Raw genomic sequence first — 24,363 nt, 5'->3', positions numbered from 1 at the left:
CCTTCACGTACCCCCGCAGACTCCACCTCACATCTGTGCCCCCCAACACAAGGAGGTCCCATCACGTACCCCCGCAGACTCCACCTCACATCTGTGCCCCCCAACACAAGGAGGTCCCATCACGTACCCCCGCAGACTCCACCCCACATCTGTGCCCCCCAACACAAGGAGGTCCCATCACGTACCCCCGCAGACTCCACCCCACATCTGTGCCCCCCAACACAAGGAGGTCCCATCACGTACCCCCGCAGACTCCACCTCACATCTGTGCCCCCCAACACAAGGAGGTCCCTTCACGTACCCCCGCAGACTCCACCTCACATCTGTGCCCCCCCAACACAAGGAGGTCCCTTCACGTACCCCCGCAGACTCCACCTCACATCTGTGCCCCCCAACACAAGGAGGTCCCATCACGTACCCCCGCAAAATCCACCCCACATCTGTGCCCCCCAACACAAGGAGGTCCCATCACGTACCCCCACAGACTCCACCTCACATCTGTGCCCTCCAACACAAGGAGGTCCCATCACGTACCCCCGCAGACTCCACCTCACATCTGTGCCCCCCAACACAAGGAGGTCCCATCACGTACCCCCGCAGACTCCACCTCACATCTGTGCCCCCCAACACAAGGAGGTCACTTCACGTACCCCTACTGGTCCAGGAGACTACCCCCCAACACAAGGAGGTCCCATCATGTACCCCCGCAGACTCCACCTCACATCTGTGCCCCCCAACACAAGGAGGTCCCATCACGTACCCCCGCAGACTCCACCTCACATCTGTGCCCCCCCAACACAAGGAGGTCCCTTCACGTACCCCCGCAGACTCCACCTCACATCTGTGCCCCCCAACACAAGGAGGTCCCATCACGTACCCCCGCAGACTCCACCTCACATCTGTGCCCCCCAACACAAGGAGGTCCCATCACGTACCCCCGCAGACTCCACCCCACATCTGTGCCCCCCTCCTAACTCCCAACACAAGATGATCACATCGCATTACCCCCGCAGTGTCCGGCAGACTCCACCCCACATCTGTGCCCCCAACACAAGGAGGTCCCATCATGTACCCCCGCAGACTCCACCTTACATCTGTGCCCCCCAACACAAGGAGGTCCCATCATGTACCCCCGCAGACTCCACCTTACATCTGTGCCCCCCAACACAAGGAGGTCCCATCACGTACCCCCGCAGACTCCACCCCACATCTGTGCCCCCCAACACAAGGAGGTCCCATCACGTACCCCCGCAGACTCCACCTCACATCTGTGCCCCCCAACACAAGGAGGTCCCATCACGTACCCCCGCAGACTCCACCTCACATCTGTGCCCCCCAACACAAGGAGGTCACTTCACGTACCCCCACTGGTCCAGGAGACTACCCCCCAACACAAGGAGGTCCCATCATGTACCCCCGCAGACTCCACCTCACATCTGTGCCCCCCAACACAAGGAGGTCCCATCACGTACCCCCGCAGACTCCACCTCACATCTGTGCCCCCCAACACAAGGAGGTCCCATCACGTACCCCCGCAGACTCCACCTCACATCTGTGCCCCCCAACACAAGGAGGTCCCATCACGTACCCCCGCAGACTCCACCTCACATCTGTGCCCCCCAACACAAGGAGGTCCCATCACGTACCCCCGCAGACTCCACCTCACATCTGTGCCCCCCAACACAAGGAGGTCCCATCACGTACCCCCGCAGACTCCACCTCACATCTGTGCCCCCCAACACAAGGAGGTCCCATCACGTACCCCCGCAGACTCCACCTCACATCTGTGCCCCCCAACACAAGGAGGTCCCATCACGTACCCCCGCAGACTCCACCCCACATCTGCGCCCCCCAACACAAGGAGGTCCCATCATGTACCCCCGCAGACTCCACCCCACATCTGTGCCCCCCAACACAAGGAGGTCCCATCACGTACCCCCGCAGACTCCACCCCACATCTGTGCCCCCCAACACAAGGCGGTCACTTCACGTACCCCCACTGGTCCAGGAGACTGCACCCTATCTGTGCCCCCCCCAAGACAAGGAGGTCACATGTACCCCGGCAGGCTCCACCCCACATCTGCACCCCCCAATAGAAGGAGGTTACATCACATACCCCCTGCAGGTCTGGCATATTGTACCCCATATCTGTGCCCCCCAACACTAGGTTACATCACATACCCCCCGCGGGCCCGGCATATTGTACCCCATATCTGTGCCCCCCAATACTCAGCCATCCTATCCGCTTACTGCATATTTCCTCATCCGCTGCACCGGCGGTCCCCATTGTGATTCTCTGTGCCCCCCAACAACTACTTGTGCCCCCCATATGAGGCTTTGCCTGCCATCCCCCCTATTTGAGGGTGTCCCTCCTCCCCCCCTGACATGCTGCCTGCACCCCAAGACATGTCCCCTCCTGCCCCCCACCCCCGGCGTCCCCCGCACCCCTAGACCCTCCCCCGCCCCACTAGGGGGCCCCCTCACATGTTTGGAGCACACGTTCCCTGCCCCCAGCCCAAGTGTCGGACGATTGCACGCCCCACCCACCTCCGGGTGTTGTGCACGTTACAGGGGCGCCCTCCTGCTGGTGGCCCGCTCCTGCAGCCCTCCCACCCGCACCGCTCTCTTTGCCGCCGTGCCTCCATACCTTCACGGGCTCCGCTCCCCACCCCTTGGCGGGTGTTTTCCCAACCCCCCTCTTCGGCCAACGTACAGTGACTACCAGCGAGCCGCAGTCTCTCTCTCCTCTCCAGCCACAGTCTCTGGCGCAGCCGCACTCTCGTGAGGTCTCTCTACCGCCGTCTCTCGCTGTCTCACGCACTCAGTCGCTCTCTCTCAGGCGCGCCCCCGCTGCGGTCCCTTTAAGCGCGATCTCAAAACCTGTAGCAGGACTAAGCGCGTGTCCGCGGGCGGGGCGTGGCCGAGGGCAGCAGGAGGCGGGGCTTTAGCCCTCCAGTAATTAGCTGATAGCTCGGCTGAGAAAACGTTTGGGGAAGGCGCATGCGCAGTGAGGGCCTCTGTCCCTTTTGATGCGGACTGCCGGGGCCTTCTCTGGCGGTGCTCCCCGGGGGGGGTGGCGGGATGTCAGCGGGCTGACACCACAGATAGGAGTGGGCATGCATTGAAGCACACTAACCCCTAGGAGGAAGCGTGCAAAGCAATATTAGTCTTAGCTTATTTTTCGTTTTACTTCCATTTTCAAAAAAATCATTACCTTATGGTTCCATTTAACCCCTTAGTGTGCAGCCTATTTGTGGCTTAGGGCTTATTCACACAAACGTATTGGTGCTGCTTTAGGTTTCGCGGCTTTGGTCACACTGAGCGGTTTTTGGGGTTTTTTGCGAGCGCATTTTTGTCACGCAAATAAAAAAACCGCAGCATGCCCTATTGTGGGTATTACGCCCCAACTAGCCCATATTACACTTAATTGGCCATTGAAATCAAAGGGCGCAGCCTTTTTTGTGCAAGTAAATATGCAGGGCATGCAAGCGCAAAAAATACAGTAACATACGCAGATGCACATGAAAACGCACCGACGATCGTACATACGCAGCGCAAAAGCACACGTAAATACGCCCGTGTGAAGCCGGCCTTAAGGACCGAGCAATTGTCATTGCAAGAGCCATAAGGCTGGCATCACACAAATGGAAGCGTGATTGTGCGCGCCAAAAACTGCGTTTTTGCACACAGAACGAGCACTTTCTACATGCGTATCGGCGCACTTCTCTGTACCCTTTCTGTCCGCAGGACCGATTCTTTTTTGTGCAGCAAACGCATCGATTGAAAATGGCTAATTTGTTCTAGATGTGTTCTTTTACCAGCGGAATTATGCAGCATTTCACGCATTTATTTTTTAGTCCCTCATGGGGACTTGAAGTTGCGATAGTTCGATGGCTAGGATAGTACACTGCATTACTTACGTAGTGCATTCTACTAAGCCTGTGACAGCAGCCTGTTAGATTCTGTTGTAATAGGCTGAGTTACATGGTGGACATGAAGACCTTTGTCAGGGTTCTGGTTGCCATGGGAATCCATTGTTACCTTGCAATCACACTGCGGGGTGCCGATGGGTGACAGAAGGATTCCACTCCCCCTGTCATGTGCTTACATGCTCCAGTTGCTATTGATTGGGGTGTGTGAAGGGTTAAACTGCCAGGATCTGAGGTTTCTCCGCATCTGGCAGTTAGAGCAGGAGCCTGTCTGTCAGTAGTCCGCTAACCCACCGTCACCTGGAAGACTGCAGCGTCACATGAGGCCTCTGGGATCCACTGGCTCAGGTTAAAGGACTGGGCCCCAGGGGCTCTATTACCATTAGGGGACATTTTTTTTTTTTACATCTGGTGAGGTCAGTGGCGTAGCTATTACTTTTGATATACTGTATGGGGGTTTAGTTACCTTAAATTAAAAGGGTATTCCAAGCTTTAAAAATTCATGGCATATCCTCAGCATAGGCTATCAATATCTGATTGGTGGGGGTCCATCGTTCAGGATCCTCACTGATCACTTCGTCAGTGTCAGAGGCAAACATTGAAGAAGCTGCATTGCTGGCATGAGCGTTGCAGCCCCTTCAATCAGTTGATCAGCAGAGGTCCACAGCAGTGAACACCTACTATGAGATATTTATGGCCTATCCTGAGAATAGACCAGTCATTTTTAAAGTCTGCTTAAGCCCTTTAAGGGGGAACTATTACTTTGAGGGTACAGAGGAATCACTGTTTGGTGGCTCTGTTATTTTCTGGGGGCATCTGTTACTTGGGGTTTAGTCATTTATAGGGGGCACTATTACTTTGAGGGGCAAATAAGGCAGTGGGAGTAGTGACAGAATGGGGAGAATGCACAGATATGAGTCGTGACTGGAAGAGGTCTTCATGGTGGTCTGGGCCCAGATAGAGAAGAAAAGGGAGACTAATCAGAGGAGGTAATGTGATCACTGCAGGTAACTGCACTATAATCACTATCACTGTGTACAACTGCATTCTGACTATTAACCACTTAGTGACGGCCCCATTGCCTTTTTACTCCATGGCTTTAATCCTCAGGGACGTGAAAACATGCTTCCTCTGAGGATTACAGCCACGTGGGCTGTGGAGGTGACAGCTCCATGCTGTTGGTTCCCAGAGGTAGCTGACAATCTGGAGCTGTCATGGGGGGGGGGGGGGGGGGCGCGCCAACTCCACCCCTGTGATGCGATCGGTGCTATCCAATGGATACTCGCCCCCGTCCTCCGAGATGTCCCGTGGCGATCTGGTCCTTCCACGACCTTACGTCATCTTCAACGCATGCATGCACTGAAGGGCTCGCGCCCCGGGAGATTTAAAATCCCTCTGCTCCCTGCTAGCATGTGTACCCGGGAGCAGAGAGATATCAGCGGGAGCCGCTGTATGCGGTTTCCAGTCACAGGATCACAGTTATCCAATGGATAACAGTTATCATGTAAATTTAAAAAAAAGTTTTAAAAAGTGTAAAAAAAAAAAAAAGCAAAAATAAGTTTAAAAAGTTTAACTTTCATCTCCTCTCACAGATCATATCTGTGAGGGAGGATGACATTACGTACCTAAGGCCCCCAGATTTCTCCGCGGACCTTACCCCGACTTCTTTGCACTCGCCCGTCACCAAAATGGCGAAAGCATGCACAAAAGCTGCGGGTTGCCTGGGTTCTTTAAAATCTCCCTGCTCCTGGCTACCAAATGTAGCCAAGAGCCTGGAGATTTCACGGGGGGCCGCGGTATGCGGTTCCTGGTCACGTTATTGCCGCTATCCAATGGATAACAGTGATAACGTAAAAGTAAAAAAAAGGTTAAATTTCACCTCCCGTCACGGTTCCGATCCATGAGGAGATGTGAAATTACTTACCTAAGGCCTCCAACGATGTCCCCCGACGGGATCTTTATCCGTGGACCTTTCCCCAACTTCGGCGCATGCGTCTGCTGGCAAAGTGGCGGACACAAGCTACGAAGCTGGGGAGGGCATTATCCAACGGATAATGGTGATCACGTAAAAGTTTAAAAAGATGAAGTTTAATGCTCCTTTCGGTTTGGGCCCCGATGTGCATACGGACGTAAGATTAGGGCCACAACGGGTATGTTTCTGAACATAGGACAAACAGGGATCCATTTTGGGGTGCAAGTCTTCATTAATATGTCAGCTGTGCTAAAAAAACTTTTCTTAAATGACACAATTGCCAAAAAACTGAAAATCGTAATTTTTTCCTTCTGCTTTGCTCAGATTCATTCAAAAACTGTGGGGTCAAAATACGCAGTACACCTAGATGAAGTCGTTAAGGGGTCTAGTTTTCAAAATAGGGTCATTTGTGGGGCATCTCTGTCATTATGGCAGTTCAAGGGGTCTACAAGTGGGCAATGGGGGCCTAAAACGCCTTCAAGCAAAATGTCTGTTCTGAAAGCCACTGGCTGCTCCTTTCGGTTTGGGCCTTGTTGTGCATACGGACATAATATTAAGGTCCCAACGGATATGTTTCTGAACATAGGACAAACAGGGGTATCTATTGGGGGGGGGGGCAAAACCTCATTTTCATGTGAACTATAGAAAAAATGTGTCTTTAAAATGACATATTTGCAAAAAGAGGAAATTTTATTTTTTCTCCTCTAATTTGTATTAACTCCTGAAAAAAACTGTGGGGTCAAAATACTCCTGACCCCCCTCAGTGAATACATTAAGCGGTGTAGTTTTTAAAATGGGGTCATTTGTGGGGGCATCTATCATTCTGACACCCATGAGCCTTTCCAATCTTGGCTTGGTGTCGGAAAACAAAGTGTTTCTCAAAATGTTAATAATCAATGTTAAATTTGTACAACTCCTAAATGGTTAAAAAATCTGAGGTTTTTCCAATGTGCGTCCAGAATAAAGTAAGCAGATGAAAATATATATCTCATCAAAAATTTGTACAGCATGTTCACACATATTTGAGATATTGTAATTGAAAATGTGAAAAAATGTCCATTTTTTTAAACTTTTCCCAATTTTGGCGCTTTTAATAAATATACACAAATTCTATCTCTCTGTTTTTACCACCTAAATGAAGTACAACATGTGGCGAAAAACAATGTCAGAATCACATGGATATGCAAAACCTTTACGGAGTTATTCTATGTTAAAGTGACACGCGTCAGATTACCAAAATTTGGCTCCGTCACTAAGGCGCAAACAGGCTTGGTCACTAAGGGGTTAAGAGGTTAACACAACCACCAAATATGAAGTAGAGAGACAACTTGTTTATGACATCTCCAGCACATTTTGGAGTGTTGTGGTGACATTACCATCTATATGACGTTTTCTGCTAGCCTCCAAATGGTTTGAACAGTGAGAGGATTCAAAACTAAGCTGAAACGCCAGTGACCATTGATCTACTTTAGAAGATTCCTGAAGTTCTTCCTCCCATCAAGTTCTAAAAGGAAGTATAGGTGAAGAAAGGCTCAATGATAGTGACGCATATTCCCCTGTAATACCCAAAATATATAAATAGGATTTATATTTTGTAAGGAAAGTTATATTAGGGGGAGGAGGGGGGGGGTTATAATGTCGAAGTTGCAAATATTTATAAAACTCCTTATGAAGCAGCTGAAATGATTCATACCCAACATTGAAGTTTATGTCTGGGTTCATTAATTGAATTACCTCTAAAGGCAATTTAAGAATTCTGAGAGGTAGGAGATCAAGATTCAAAGTCGCCCTTTTCCAGATAGATAAAGTAGCGGATATTGTAAGAAAATTAGGTGTAGGGAATTTTTTAGTCTACAGACCCACAACAGATTTAAAAGTTTAGGGTAGTCAGTAATGCTTGACTCAATGTTAACCCACTTCTCCTGTTGTCACAGCCCGATCCTCTCCGCTCCACCAGCACTTTTGAGTCCATATCACTGCAGTCCCAACAGTGATGTACTACCCAGCTTGACTGATGAAGGGGTTCACCCCGAAATGTGTTTCTTTTTCTGCTTTTTAATTCATCTAATAAAAGAGAAGTTGGATATTTCATCCCATTGTCTTACGACTGTTATTGGAGAGTACCGCCGAAATACCAGTTGTTTTTGTCTTTGCAATGTTTTGAAAAGTCATCTAACCACCAGCTTTTCAGATGGTCAAGTAAAATGGCGTAGTAATCATTTTTCATATATGGACATCCCAAGCATCTCTGAGAGGGATGAAGATGTAGAATCTTGGCAGATACCCTCGCCTTTCGATTGCACCAAATAAAACACATTAATACATTCTGTATTCTATTCAGAATGGTGTTTGGTATATTTATGGGGAGATTGCGAAATAAGTACAGGATTTTGGGAAGTAGTAATATTTTAGCAATAGCAATACAAGCTATTCAGGAAATCATTAGCTTAGTATAATTTTTAATATCTTTTCCAAGAATGATAGTAAAGCTTTGAAATGAACAGGTCCTAAATAGAGATGAGCGAGTGTACTCGGATAAGCACTACTCGCTCGAGTAATTTGCTTTATCCGAGTATCGCTGTGCTCGTCCCTGAAGATTCGGGTGCCGCTGCGGCTGACAGGTGAGTCGCAGCGGGGAGCAGGGGAGAGCGGGCGGGAGAGAGGGAGAGAAAGATCTTACCTCCGTTCCTCCCCGCTCTCCCCTGCAGCTCCCCGCTCCGTGCCGGCACCCGAATCTTCAGGGACGAGCACAGCGATACTCGGATAAAGCAAATTACTCGAGCGAGTAGTGCTTTTCCGAGTACGCTCGCTCATCCCTAGTCCTAAATGATGACCAGGGAAAGTTAACATAATACCCAGATAGGGAATTTGTCCTTCTGAACATTTGTATGGAAAATTTTTGTCATTTTACTTCAGTGGTTGCGGGAATTCCCATACTAAGAATTAAAGATTTGGAGGCATTAATTTTATAATTATTTACCAAGCCAAATTTCTCAATTATATTGGAAACTGTACTACAATTCTGGAGACTTTAAACTTAGGATTACAAAAGGCCAATGCGGATTTCAGTATTCCCTATGGCAATGCCAGAAATGTGAGGATGAGCAAATCATTTGGGCGAAGGGCTCCATCATCAGAGCAAATAGTCCTGCCGATAGCAGGCATCCCTGACGCGTTCCATTAGAGATGGATTGGAGATTGAGCTACAATTGAATACCTAGGCTGATGGAAAAGAGCACAAAAACCATTATAGAGGAGAGCAGAGAGCCCCTAAAGAAGAATTTCCAAAGCACCTCCCTGAGATTGCCCAATGTACATGGTCGAATGCCTTCTCTGCATCCAAGGTAAAGAGCAGAAAAGGCATTCCCCAAACCAACACTGTAGAAACAGTGTCAATAAAGTGACGTGTACCATCCACTGTCTAGAGTCCCTTGATAAACCCTAAATGATTTTTATTAATTAAGTTTGGCATGACCTCTGAGAATCTATTGGCTAATATTTCAGCGTATAACTTGAAGTCTGTATTTAAAAGGAGAATAGGTCTAAAATTAGGTGGACAGTCTGGGACTCTACCAAGCCTAGGTAAAGTAATAACGAGTGCCTTCTGCATTTCTGGCTGAGTTTGACCCTTAGTATCTAGTTCATTAAATACTTTGGCTAAATAGAGGGCTAGAGTGAGTCTATAGACTTTGTAATTCTCATTCGTAAGGCCACCAGGGCCTGGGGATTTGTTGGATTTGACAGATTTAATGACTTCCAAAACTTCAGCTGCATTGAATGATTGAGATAGGGTATGCAAATCAGATGTAGATAATGATAGTAGCTGGATTTATTGTATTTAAAAAATTTACTTGTACATATGTCTTTAGGTGTAGGTTAGGTAGTAGAAGGGTTGTCAATTAAGTTGTAGAATGACTTAGACCCCATTTACACTGATATGATCGCTCAAAAATCGCTCAAACTACAGTTTCAGTGACAGTTTTGAGCGATCACCTTTGCATAGTCTATAGTAGCTAATTAGCTACTAAAGAGCTATGGCGATCACTTGGCGAACAATACAGCTGTTTTGCATAAGCAAACAACTACATTGTTCTTCACGCTTACAGCTGGTGTCCCGCTGTGAACTACCAGCGGGACACGAGCTGAAAGAATCTTATCAGCTCTGCAGACTGTGATAACAGCCGGCATCTGTTAAGAGTTCTAACAAACTAGAATTGAGCAAGGAACGAATCGTGCACGAAAACTGCACGATGTCCGCTCATTTAGACGCAACGGTTATCGCTCAAAAGACGGCTTTGAGCGAAGCTTGATTGAGAATCGTTGTGTCTAAATGGGCCTTTATAATAGTTTGCTAATGTATCCACAATACCCTGGGGGTTAAAAGCCTTGTTGTTTTGGGGGTCATGCATAAAGGGTATGCTGAATTTAGTTGAACACGTTTTGGCTTGGTTCCCTAATGTGGCTCCTGGTTTGCTACCATGCCAATAATAAGTCATTCTTAATTTTCTAAGGGTGTCGTGTTCATAAATCTGAAGTCCTTGATGTACAGCAGCTATTTTTTTAGTTCCATCTGAAGAGTAGGATATTTTATTCAGTCTATGCTATGTACAAAGTTGTGATTGTAGTGATAGTAGTAGTGCGTTTCCATGTTTTGGGTTTTTTTTCATGACGCTTTTTTAAGAAAATGGGTCTCTTACAAATGCTTTGTAGTCTCGCCACTGGGTGGAATCAGAAATCTCACCATTATCATTGAGTTCAAAGTAATCTAAAAGTGATTGTAGTGAATGAGGGGCATACTTAAGATGTTGTAAAACATAATTGTTAAAACGTTAAACTGTAACGGGGATTGGCTAACTTGTCCCTGAACCGACATAGCTAAGGGCCATGGTCTGACCATGATAAGGTGCCTATAGTTGTAGAACTGACGTTACCAAGAAGATTTTGTCTACCACCATAAAGTCAATCTAGCTATAAACCTTGTGACGGTGTGAAAAAAATGTGTCATCGAATTCAGTTGGGTGTTGGCGTCGCCAAATGTCAAATAGATTATTATTATTGAAAAGAGAAATAGATGTTGGTTGGTTAGTAGGTTTGGTAGTAGAGGAGTCCATAGAATGGCAGAGAGTTTTATTAAAGTCGCCCGCTAATAAAGAGCCTGCGTTGTCGATTTATGATTGAAAGAGTTTTTGATAAATATAAAAGTTGTCTAGAATTAGTAACATACCCCGAAGCTACAGCAAAAATAGCATTATAGTTGGAGCAAACCACAATGATATATCGGCAACAATCCCCTTTAGGCCCAATGTCCACGGGCGGACTTGAATTGTGGAATCCACATGCGGCACCGATAGGGAAACATGGGCGTCCGCAGATGAATTAAAGCATGCGGATTTGATTTGCAGATCTTTGAATGCGGAAATCAAATCACAGCATGCTCCATTTCAGTGAGGTTCCCGCCCGGACGGCTTCCGCACACATCCGCAGTAGAGAAAAAAGAAGACCAGGATGGGTAAGCTGGGTCCTCCGCCATGGCCAGGGTCGGATTCCGATTCGGTCATGGACATGAGTCCTTATGAAGGAGAATGCCATTGTATCTTTAACAGCCACAGATACATGCGTATCTGCATATATGCGTTGCTGGAGAGAAGAAAATATGGGGGCATTGTCTACGATTTAATCTACAAGCATCTCCCTTATTTCATTGTGTTTCTTGAACACATAAAATATCGGCATTTGTCAGACGAGCCTTTTCCCATAACATTAAGCTTTTAAATACCATTATAAGAAAATCAAGAGAGATTCTATTTAGGCTAAGAGGGAACCTGGAGGGTCCTCACCCGAAAGATTACCTCTCTTTCAGTATTTCCTCTAGCCTCCCTCCAGCCAAAGTGCAGCAGATTTAGGCTCAGTTCACACGGGTCGTATTCTTGGTGTAAATCTCTCAGTTTTGCCGCAGTGAAAAAATGCAAGATTTTCGCCGGGAAAGTGCAGCTTCAAAACCCGTGGTACTTAGCATGCTTTTCTGTTGCGGCCGGCTTTCCCATAGAAGAGAACGTGATCGCAGCATAAAATAAAAAGAATGGACATGCTGCGTCCCGGGAATCCGCGCCGCAGCGCCAGCTTTGCCACAACAGATTTGCCACCCCGTGTGGACGAGATTTTTGACAAATCTCGTCTACATGGCTGGCTAACCCCGGGATTCGCCGCCGCAAATCTGCACGGGAATTGTATGCTAAAGTACTCAGACTAATTTGCAATGAAAAATAATATAGCATCAATAAATCGAACCATAAGCCCTACAACACGGGCTAAGAAAATGAACCTACAGAATAACAGAGTAACTGGTATGTATGTTAGCATAGTCCTGGTAGGGAACTGGATTTACTAGTTAGCAGTAGGTTACGTGCCAGATACAGCAAGATTAACAGACAGACGACCCAACTGAAAAAAGAAACCTCAAATATTATAATTGTTGGATGCCACTCCTATGCATTGTAGTGAGTAGAATAAAAGTAATTTAGGGTGACGTAGGAGCTTTTGGACCACTCTTCACGGACGGATGGAGAACTTTTCTGCCTGCATCGTCCAATCGATTCCTCCTGCGAGATGAGATTCCAATGTTTGCAGAGTTGTAAAGCTTCTTCTGGTGACTGTGCAAGAAATTTGGAACCATTTTTCGTAATAAGCGTCACCGGAAAGCCCCACTGGTATGCAATGCTGTTTTCTCCTAATCTATTGGTACCTAATGCAAATGCTCTTCTGCGTGAAAACGTTGTTGCAGATAAATCAGCAGAAAGTAGGATATTTTTAAATCGCTCTGGGATCGCAGGAGAGTCCAGTGACCTCCACGGATTGTCATTTACATGAAAAAATGTATAGGGCAATAACATTCCTTGGTATGGATGTAGGAAGGGATTTAGGCTTGGGGAGCCTATGTGATCGATTGATTGTTGGGTCGTACTGGATGCCATCAGGGAGCGAGGCGGTAAAGAAATCAGTATTGTAGTCCTTAAGCTCTTCTATTTCAACCAACCCAGGGATGCCTCTTAACCTTTTCCAATCCTATTTTGGATTCAGGGTTTCCTAAAAGGCTTTCTCTTTTTGTTGTTATACAACAGTGCCATCTGCTGGCTAAAGCCAGTGTTTACGCGCCAGAGAGGCTCCGACAGCAGAGTGGCTGGCAATAGATGGTAAGAATACCCTGTTGGACGTGTTTCAATCAGAATGTAGGAAGATGTCAGACAGTGGATTGGAAAGGGTTAATCTAATATTGGTCCTTCTGAATCTGTCCTCGACGATTTTTAATTTTATGACTTCTGATTCACCCCTTCATGGAGTTGGCTATATGAATAAGCTCATTATGAGCGGATGTCAGTTTAGCCAATACGAGAGTTGCTATCGCCAATAGATGTAATGAAAGAAAGGCTTGTTGTATATCCTTTTGGATAGAGAGCTTAAGATCTGCAAGCAATGAGCGCATGTTTGCTTCAGGGTGCGTTCACACGAGCGTAGGCGTATTTACGTTCGCACGTGCGCAGCGTTTAATCGCCGGAAAGAAAGTTTTTCGGCGATCATGACCAGAGCTAGAAAGCGTATTATCGTTTGTTCCTACTTTGCAAACTATCTTTTCGGCCATCGAATATGCGTTGGCGCGTATTTCGGTCGCATATGTTCCGTTTTTTTTAGGGTTGCCGTTTTTACGCGCCGTAAAATCGCCCGTGTGAACGAATACATTCGAAACGATCGCCTCAGATGGTCACGTATATACGATTGGGCGCAAAAACGCGCCGTTTATGCGCTCGTGTGAACGCACCCTCAGTAATAGGTGCATCAGAACTAATCTGCAGATTCATATGCCTTTGAGGTGCACTAACAATAAAGGTTCCTTTATCCTTTGCCAAGGAGTGTGGAGTAGGAGGCAGTAAATGGGTTAATGCTATTGGGCTGCTTGTGGCATCCTCATCAGAAGGCTCTCCTGCAGCAGTATATATTGCTGCCTCATATAAGGGTGTCTACCCACTACAGTTCTGTTTTACTGCGTTTTTTTTTTCTCCAGGGGTCTATGGGACTTGTTAATGTTAAAATCGCATTGCGTAAAATCGCGATTTCGTGGTAAATTGCGATTTTGCCGCGATGCGTTTTTAACATTAGAAGGCCCCATGGACACCTGGAAAAAAAACGCAGCAAATTCGCAAACGCTAGTGGGTAGTCACCCTAATGCTGTATGGATGGAGAACTGCTTACTGATGAAGTCAGCATCAGCAGTGCCTCGGAGGATAAGCGGCGGTTCACTTACCACTGGTGAGCGTCTAGGAGAGACAATGCTGTCACTGGGCAGCAGTATTTTGGACTGCCTCGCTGGCTGGAAGGAACCACATCAGTGGGCTTTTCTTATTTTTGCAGCATGATCTTATTATCGCGGTCTGGATGTCAGCGCTGTCAGGGATACAGGAGGTGAGGAGCAATTCAGGTAAGGCGGGTCTCTCCCTCCGGTTTTTGCCATTTACAGCTGTGTATGCTGCGCGAAGGGACTATGCATCCTCTGTCATATGTTGCTATCCACATACCCCTGAGCCGCTGCTCTTAAGCCTGCTGTGTTATAGCAGTTGTCTTACAGATATGCCATTTCTGATATATTATATTATTGTAGTGGCCCGGGGTTAACGGGGCCCCTCTATAATGTATGTATGCACTTGTCTCGTGCCTATGTATTGTCACTGTCTTTCATGTTGCAGGAATATGATGTGTATTGCATAGCTGCAGCACTGAATGAGTTAACTGTGAGAGGTCTGAGAAATGTATCTTGTTGTTTGTCACGTGATCGTGCTTCTTATATGTGATTGCAAGGTGTCTGCAAGCCAGTCTGAGCTGCTGCTCTGAGGCGCAAGGGTGCCACACAGATACCTTCACTTCTGTTTGGTTAGGTATCCTCAGCCTTCCTTGGACCTGCTTTACCCAGGAGATGCCAGTGGTGCCCAGAACCACTAAAGGAGAGAGAGAGTGGATCCGCCATGCAGCGTGGAGTGCAAAATGTGAGTGCCTACCCGTAGAGAGCTGGCGAGTTTAAAGGAGTTTGTACCAAGACCAGAACCCTACAGATAACTAGGACTGTAGCTTCTTCCGCTATCCTGTGATTTTCTTCCCTGTTGCACCCCTTTGTGATTTCTGCGCCATTATTCCTGCTGGCGTGACGTTATGCCTTTGGTTGGACTGTAAATAGCTTCTTTCAAGTAAACAAGCACTGCCGACCGTTCCCGGCTTCGCTATTTAAAGTTTCCTCTGTGTGTGGACAATTTAATCCATCATCCGGATTCACAGCAGAGGAAGGAACGGTGCGGTGGCATCACTCGTGACAAAAGACTGTTAAGGTAAGCCACGTATTGGGTTACCCCCGTGCAAGTCCCCTCCAGCGGCAACTGGGACAAGTCCCGTGCTACCCTCAGGGTACAGCCCTGTGACAAGGCCCAAACTCTACCCCGCTGTCTCCTAGGCTGGGGCCCGCTCCTCGGATGCTGCATTATGTTGTCTCGAGTGTATATATTTCTTTGTTTTCAGTGGGGTGGCCCAAGCTAAACTTTTGCATCGGGGCCTACCAGCCTTTAGCTGCACCCCTGGTCACTCCTATTTCCTTGTGAGCAAAATGTTCATTAGTTTTTTACTATATGTAACTTTCACTTTAGTCTGATCATCTACCCTCTTCTAAAGTGCTGTAGAATATATTGGCACTATATAATGATTACTGTTGGCACACATTAAGACAACCAATAGCTGGTATAAAGTTAGACAAACGCGTCTAAAGAGGCTCCAAATTTATTATCCAGCCACTTTGATAAATACGGTGCATCTTTAGAGGGCCTGCTGTAAGTTTACATTGTCAAATTAGATAGAATTTGTAACTCTGCCCCGAAGCGCCTGCTTACACTTTGGCATTTAAAGGTGTTCTCCCACAAACATAATTTAACCCCTTTGCACAGGATAGGTAATGACTATTTAATCAGTGGGGATCTGCCTACTGAGACCTCCACCAATCACGAGGTTCCTGTCCCTGGTGGTTAAGCTTGTGTATTACCCCTCCATTCATCTGTATGGGACTGCTGGAGATAGAAGACCGGTAGTGGGCAGACGTAACCACCGATCCATTTTCTCATGTTCGGTGGTGGTCTCAGTGGTTGGAACCCCACCAGATAGTTATTCCCTATGCACAGGGTAGGGTGAATAACATCTTCTTCTCACAAGTCCAACAAGACACAACCCTTGTCCATATAAGATTTTAATATAAACTCCTGTCCATATACCTCATAAGCATCTGCTGCTGTAGCAATGGCGAGGTATGGCTTTGCCATGATTTCCTCCAAGATTAACAGCTGATCACTAGGGGTATACAAGCGTGCCCCATAGCAATCAGCTAGCTCTATTCTCAGAGGGGGCTGTCATTAGGAGACAACTGCTTTAAGTGTGGGACAAATAGGTTACTAAGCCCGTCCCCTTGTAGTACCCTGCTCCAGTTAGAATGTCATCCTGCTCAAATACTGCAGAATTTCAGAGATCTACATCGCATCTCACCTGTTCACAGGTGAATCTGACATTACATCCCGTTACCCAATGAAAGGCGATAGCACTCATGCAAGAGTTCACCAATTTAAAGTAAATTCGCACACAGCAGATTTTCAGAAATTTTGGGAACTGAAAACCAGTTCTATTCATCTAAATGAAGTTGATTCTATAGCATTAAAGGGGTTTCTGGGCAAATAGGTCATCAATAGTTGATGGGATGGGGTCCACCCGGGATTGATTAGGCACTGCTGTCAGTGCCACAACACACAAGGACACCAAGTGGAAGCAGTTAGTTCCGACCCCTGCATAGTGGCCGGCATAGCTTCTATTAAAAGAAATAAGAGCTAAGCCTGCAGTTACGTTCATTGGCCACTACACAGGAGTTGGCGCTATCTGCTTCCGCTCCATACCCTTGTGTGTTCTGGTGCTGATAACGGGTGCCCAGTCAGCTGATTGGACTGAGTCCAGAGTCTATCAACTATGGATGATCTAGACTAAGGATAGGTCATCAATATTTGCCGGGAAAAACCCTTTAACGTGGATTTCTATAAGCTCCATTAATATAAATGGAACAGTCACACCAGAAGTTCTGGACATCAATATACCCTTAGGGCTCATTCACACGCCGTATGCATATAACGCTGTGTGAGCCGGCCTATCACAGCCCTACTCGCGCACACTATCATACGCAGTGACTAGTGACCGCTCTTAGCGGTGTTGCGTATTAAACGCCGCACAGTGTTTTATACACCTCCATAGAGAACAATAGGGCTGTGCACACATAATATGCAGTAAAATAGCACATGCTGCGTTCTTTTTTTACGTACTAAACAAATTTTAAAAAACGCTATTGTGAGTGGGTCAATGAAAATCAATGTATTTTCACTGACTCCATTCATCACGTATTACAGTCTTGGGAGTGACATCTCTCAAAGCACAAAACACACAATTTTCTTCCCTGTGTGAACGCACCCTCAGACTGGATTTACATTGGGGAGAACGATAGTGGTCCAAGAAAATCGGATTAATATCGCGCTCTTAAACCCGTTTTTTTTAATTGCAATGCATTTTGCAAGAAAAACGCCCTGCAAAACTGTACATACAATTTTCATGCGCATGAAAAAAATTGCATCTTGTTTGAAAACCTATAATGGAAAAAAAAACACATTGCACTTACATGCAAATCATATGGCACGCAAGTGCAATTTATTTACACGCTCTTAGGAAATAATGGACGATTCACGGCTAGAATCGCCCAAAAAGAGGACATGCTGCGCTTTTTCGATCTCACACTTATGCGCCATTTACACGGGACGATTATCTATCAAAAGGCTGAATTTGAGTGAAAATCATGCAGTATAAATGCACAATAAAAAAAAGAAAAAAAAAAACGGAAAAAAAAACGCTCATTTTTGGTTCCCAGGTTTTTAAAGCTGACTTAAAGCTGCCAACATAAAAACCATCACTGGATCGAGGGCTTATCGCTCAACGTAGACGCTCCCCGTGAGGCGCTAAGCCAGCGGTGAAGTCTTTTAGTGTACATGCTTTGCATGACTGCGAACGACCTTAGCGGTGACATCAGCGCTTGTGCAGTCTTTTACCAATAACACGGTCCTATGAAAGGGTGTGGGTTCTTTGCTGGAGAGGAGTGGAGGAGGATTTGAAATGTGCTTTTTCTCTTTAATGTCCTTGTAAACTTTAGTAAAGAAGATCTGCTTAAAAAATAACTAATTTTCCCTTTATGAACATAAAATACGATGCATCGGGATGCCTCTCCTGTAGCAGCCCATCGCCATAGGCCTGCACTCTGCAAACACAAAGAAAAACCTGATCCGGATCTGTCAGAAGCAAACAGACACTTAACCATGACAGAAGCCTCACTAGTCATCAGTTTGTGGATCGGTTAGGAAAAAAGAAAAGATCAAATCCAGGTTTTAACAGGATACTTACAATAAGATGTGAACCTAACCCTGCGCTGAAAGAAGAGAAGGGGGGGGGGGGGGGATCCACGTAACATTTTAGAATAAGCTATTGTGTGTACATGAGGAGCAGCACCATCTGACCATTACATAACGTGTACAAACACCAGTTTTCCCTTTTCTGCAAGCTCTCTCTCTAAGTTTCAGTCTTCCCTGAGCTGTTAGGTGGAGGCAAGCTACTATGATGGCTCCCGTACACTGCAGACATAGGGGAGCAGAATCTCTTTATTTTTCTTTCTCACATCCTCATAAGTAGCAGCAAATTGGAGGATATTAAACAAAAGTGCTAAGCGTGATTTCAGTACTTGTGGCACATCAAACACTTAGGATGCCTTCACACTGCAAGAGTGAGTGAAAATGCATGATTATAAAACCAATGAAAAAAAAATCGCAGCATATCTTACCTTTTTGCTATATTGCCCATTGTTTCCAATGGGGCCAACGGCAGCAGTGTCGGCCCTATTGAAAGCAATGAGAGAAGATCGGGATCCCCTGCTGCAGCTGTGAGAGCTGCAGCAAGGGATTCCTTGGATGAGAAACAGCTGGATGTGAAACCCCTCAATGCTGTCACATCCAGGGGTTTAATTTTGTTTACAGTGGGGCCAGTAGGAGCAGCGCTGGCCCCATTGAGAACATAGGAAGAACATCGCAATCTCCTGTCACTGCTGTGATTCCTTCATCCCCCCCCGGGGAGTCTCCTCACCTCTGAACAACTGTGACAGCAGCGGCAAGAGATCACGATCTTCTCCCTATGTTTTCAATGGGACCAATGCTGCTGCCGCTGGCCCCATTGCGGACAAAGTTAAACCCCTGGGTATGACAGCATACAGGGGTTTCACATCCAAGGAATCCCCTGCTGCTGCTGTCACAGATCACGATCTTCTCCCATTGCTTTAAATGGGGCTGGCGCTGCTGGTGCATTGACAGCAATGGGATGAAGGGATTCCCTGCAGTGATGCGAGGCTGTTTTCACATGAAAACGCCTCGCTGCCAAGGGTTTTAGAAGGTTTGCGAGAGCGATATCGGGCAGCGAATCACAGCCTGATATTGCTCTTGCCAGTGTGCAGGAATTCTTAGGCTGGGTTCACACGGGGCGGATTTGCCGCGGAAATTCCGTGCGGAATTTCGCCGCGGCAAATCTGCATGCGGCCACTCAGAAATCTCATCCACACGGGATGGCAAATCCGCTGCGGCTAAGCCGGCAGAAGCCGCTGCTGCTGAACGCATGTCAATTTTTTTTCCCGCTGCAGCCGCACTCTTCTCTTTGGGAGCACCGGCAGCAGCGAGGAGTGAGCGGCCGGGCCGCTTCTAAGCCGCCGTGGCTTTTTCTGCGGCGGAAATGTCACGGTTTGTGCTGCGGCCAAACCGCGACATTTCCGTTGGGAATCCGCCCTGTGTGACCGTGGCCTTACTGTTAGGTGCAGCAGTAAGTCTGTGTGAGGATGGACACCCACTTGCTATACAATAGCCTTGTGATCCGAGAGTGAGTGAAAACGCATGATAATGAAACCAATGATTTTCAATAGTTTCATTCTCATTTGCGATGTTTTCAATGTAATCTCGCATTGCCCATTGTCTTCAATGGGGCCCGCGGCAGCAGTGCTAGCCCGATTGAAAACATAGGGAGAACATTGCGCTCCCCTGCCATAGCTGTCACAGCTGTGGCAGAAGCCAGTGATGCTATCCCATTTCTTTCAATGGGGCTGGCACTGCTGTGGCCCCACTGAAAGCTGTGGGTTTTCAGCGATGATTTTTGGGGAAGGGCTTATATTTCAAGATCATTGCAAGCTGTTAAAGTAAAAAAAAAGCATTAACTCACCTAGAAGAGCCGTCAGGCTCTTCTCTCCATCCCCCGCAGTCATCGTCTTTGTTCTGGAGGCTGGGGATTGAAAAATCCCCGCCTCCAGAAAGCGCTGCCTCTGATTGGCTGAGCGCTGTGACCAATCAGAAGCAGTGCCCAGCTGTCATTGAATGACAGCTGAGTACTGCCTCTGGTATGGCTTCTTCTTTGCATAATACAGCTTAAACTTGCATTTGTGGATGGCAAACTGTGTTCACAGATGATTTCTAGAAGTATCCCAGAGCCCATGCAATGATCTGCATTACAGAATCATGCCTGTCTTTAATCCCTTTATGATCCAAGACATACATTTACATCATGGAGGTTTGGGGTATGTAGGTATGGGGATCAATCCAGTTACATACAGTGCAGGTGCCGGCTGTTTCAGACAGTTGACACCTGCCTGCAACAGCTGCAATAAGCACTGATCGTGACTGTTAACCCTTTAAATGCCCCGATCGAATTTGTGGGGGCCCAAACGGCCCCCCACGATGAGAGATCGTGGGGTGTCGTCCACTTGCCATTAGAGCCTGGAGCCTTCTAAAAAGCCCTCAGGGCTGCCATTGAAGATTGCCTGTCAAGCTATGCCTGTGGCAAAGCTTGATAGATTGGCTGTCAGATCATGGTATAATGTAATATTTTATTATATCATATTGCAGGAACGATCAAACTATCGCAAGTTCATGTCCCCTGTGGAGACAAAAAAAAAAGGATTAAAACAGTTTAAAAAATAAAAACAATAAAAAAGGTTTATAAAAGTTTACCCCCCCACCCCCTTTTGCCATATTTTTAATTAAAAAAATCTAAATAAGCCCCCCAAAATATGTTTAGTATCACTGCATCCATAAAAGTCTGATCTGTCAAAGTAATAATACATTTACCCCACACATTGAACATTGTCAAAAGAAAAAAAAAAGGGCCAGAATTCTGTTTCTTTGGTCTCCAAGAAAAAAATTTAATAAAAAGCATGCGGCCAAAGAAAGAAGGTCCGGCCACGACGGAGGGAAGATCTGCAGCGTCCAGACAGGTAAGTTTAATCTTTTTAGCCTCGTGTCCGCGGGAAAGGAGGGACCTGCTGCGGGATTCTGCAGAGAGAATCCGCAACAGGCCTGATTTTCCCCGTGGACATGAGGCCTAAGGGATTCAGACATGATTCTGTTCCTGTGCTCCATTTTTGGAACAGAGAAACGGAAATAAAACTGAAATAAACTGATCCCCCCCACACCCCACCCCCATTTCAATGGTGTTTTTATAAAACGGGGAACTTTCTGTTTGCTTCCGTTCCATTTTCATTTTTTAAATGAAACACATTATTTTTGCGCCGGCCCAACACTTATGAAAAGTGGGTGGCTTTTGTTGAAAAGGCGCATTGCCACCCTACACCGACAGATTTATGTAGAATTTACACCAGGAACTGGCATAAATAACAGAAGTGTATGCCAGGTCCAACCTGGGGTACATTTCCGTCTCAGCGCACCAAGCTCTGCTGAACATATGAAGAGGCGTCTGCATGGGGAAACCGTACTTAGTTGGGCGCAGGAAATGCGGAGCTTAGATTTCCCCCATAGTGCTGCGGGCGTTAGGACTTTCCGTCTCTGTTCCGTTTTTGAAACAGACAAATGGAAATGAAATGGATCCGTTTTTCGTCCATTGATTTTAACTGCTTCCTGCTATAGGACGTACAGTTACGTCCTGCGGGGTCGGGTATGTATGAAGAGAGATCATGGGGGGGGGCGACCTCTCTTCATACAGAGCGGGCGTCAGCTGTTTATTACAGCCGACACCCGCTGGCAATAGCTGCATGGCTGAGCGGCGCTATTATCCCTTTAAATGCCGCTGTTTGGGGGTCCCGTATGGGCCCCTGTGATGAGATCGCCTAGAGCCATGCAGGTGTCATGGCAACCAAGGGCCTTCTGAAAGGCCTCTGGGCTGTCTTAGCAGATTGCCTATTAAGCCAACCCTGTGGCACTACAGCTAACTGCAGGAGCAATCAAAGCATCGCTAGTTGTTGTGCCCCGTGGGGACTAAAGAAAAAAGTATAAATTAGAACAATCAAGTTTCACTAAATACAATTTAAAACAAAAAACCTTTTGCCATATTTATAATAAAAGAATCTAAATAATAAAACAAAAATACATATTTAGTATCATCGCATCCATAAAAATCAGATCTATCAAAGTAGTGCATTATTTACCCCGCACGGTGAACGTGAAAATAGAACATCAGAAATGCACTTTTTTGGTGACCGTCTTCAAGAAAAAAAATGCAATAAAAAGCGATCAAAAACCTATATGTATTCAAAAATGGTACCAAAGCAAACTAAAGGAGGTCTTGCAAAAAAATTAGCCCTCTCACAACTATGTCAATGGAAAAATAAAAAAGTTATTGTGCGCAGAGCAGAAGTAGGCGGCAAAAAAAAAATAAATTAATTTTTTTGAAAAGTAGTTCAGCAACAAAACTATACAAGTTTGGTATTGTAGTAATCGTACTGACCCATAAGATATATTTATCATGTCATTTTTGTTGTAGTTTGTGCGCCGTAGAAACAAGGCCCACTGAAAATGGCGGAATGTCGTTTTTTATTCATTTTACTCCATTTAGAATTTTTTTAAAGTTTTTCAGTACATTATATGCTACATTAAATAGCATTTAAAACTACAACTCGTCCCGCAAAAAACAAGCCGTCATACAGCAACGCCGATGGATAAATGAAGGAGTTACGATTTTTTAAAAAGGAGGCGGGGGGGAGGGGGGCGAAAATGGAAGAAAAAAAATGGTTGCGCCAATTAATGGATTTTTAAAACAGGACAAACGTTGTTTGCTTCCCTTTCTGTAACTGAATAGTGCTGTAGACTGCGTTAGACCGGATTCGCACGGCCAAGAAAATGGGGCGAGATTTCTGTGCAATTTTCTCGCACAAATATGACCCCGATTCTTTTGAATGTTGTCATACACACGACTGATATTTTCTTGCACGGTACCGCGATGTTATGCAGGAAACTAATCACTGCATGTCCTATCTTTCTGCGATATCGCCCAGTGTGTTCAATGGGGCCGGCGGATGTAGCGCAGTCCTAATCAAAAGCAATGGGAGAACTCTGCGATCCTCTGCTGTGGCGGGGGGTTCCCTTCATTCCCACAGGGGTGCAAGGCTGTTTTTCACATGAAAACGCCTCACATCCACGGAGCTTTCACGTGGTGGGGAGCGCGATATGGGGTGGGATTCACGGCCCGATTCCGCCCTCGCACGTGTAAAAAAAATCCTTACTTGTTCAATTAATAGAATAGAAACCAAACTGAAGCCAACAGAGCTTTCCTTTAAAAAAAAAAATTATTAAAAGCAAGGAGGTAAAAAAAACTGATGTTTATTACGGCGCTCCAAAAACGGGAACACAGATGTGGAAAGCCCTGGCGCAATGGACTGGGCCCTTGTTTAGTTAAAAAAGAGAAAAAAACACAACCAATAGCGTTACGCTTTATAAACTCCCCCCCCCCCCCCCGAATCTTCGGTGTCGAGCCAGCAGGTATTCGAAAAAGGCGATGCTCTCGAGTATATCGCCTTACCGAGTATGCCCGCCCATCTCTAATAGAATTCAATGGGTCTATTATTTGTGCATTGAGCACGCACATTTCGCCTAATACCTCCACGTGGCACTGGGTACACGTAGCAATAATAGTACGCCCGAGTGAATAAGCAAACAAGGACACAGTTGGCTCGAATGTTCCTAAAGGAAGCTGCTTCCCCCTCCCATTTGTTCCTCCCCAAAAGTCATACCTCTTATTTATCCATGCACGTAGCGGTCGGCGTGTTTTTTGCGGGACGAGTTGTATTTTACAATGATACTATTTATAGTATAACGCACTGAAAAACTTTTAAGCGGAGTGTAATGGGGGGGGGGGGGGGAGGGGATGTAATGCCACCATCTTTGAGGGGTGGGGGGCTTGATTCTACACTGTACACACTGCAGCAAAAATGACATTCTATGGGTCAAACCGATTAGGGCTCCTGCACACTGGTAATCGCGATATCGCCATGAGTAAGTCGCGACTATTTCCCCACGATTTTTGAGCATCAGCGCTGCGCTCTCT

General features: G+C 46.5%; 1 protein-coding gene across 4 annotated transcripts in view; it reads right to left on the bottom strand.

The window, feature by feature from the left end:
• ZMYM3 (zinc finger MYM-type containing 3) overlaps window positions 1-2,860 on the bottom strand; it is a 68,502-nt gene extending 65,642 nt beyond the window's left edge. For 3 of the 4 annotated variants that reach the window (XM_066580864.1, XM_066580863.1, XM_066580868.1), the window contains exon 1: window positions 2,714-2,860. The gene's annotated coding sequence lies outside the window, so the exon portion shown is untranslated. Of the gene's footprint in view, window positions 1-2,647 lie in introns of all 4 variants that reach the window. The other variant, XM_066580865.1, reaches the window with a different exon arrangement.
• Between the last annotated feature and the right edge of the window lie 21,503 nt (window positions 2,861-24,363).

Source organism: Eleutherodactylus coqui, chromosome 10, assembly GCF_035609145.1.
Source record: "Eleutherodactylus coqui strain aEleCoq1 chromosome 10, aEleCoq1.hap1, whole genome shotgun sequence".
Lineage (NCBI taxonomy): Eukaryota > Metazoa > Chordata > Amphibia > Anura > Eleutherodactylidae > Eleutherodactylus > Eleutherodactylus coqui.
The sequence above is the reverse complement of the archived record's forward strand: the minus strand, read 5'-3'. Positions and strand labels throughout refer to the sequence as shown.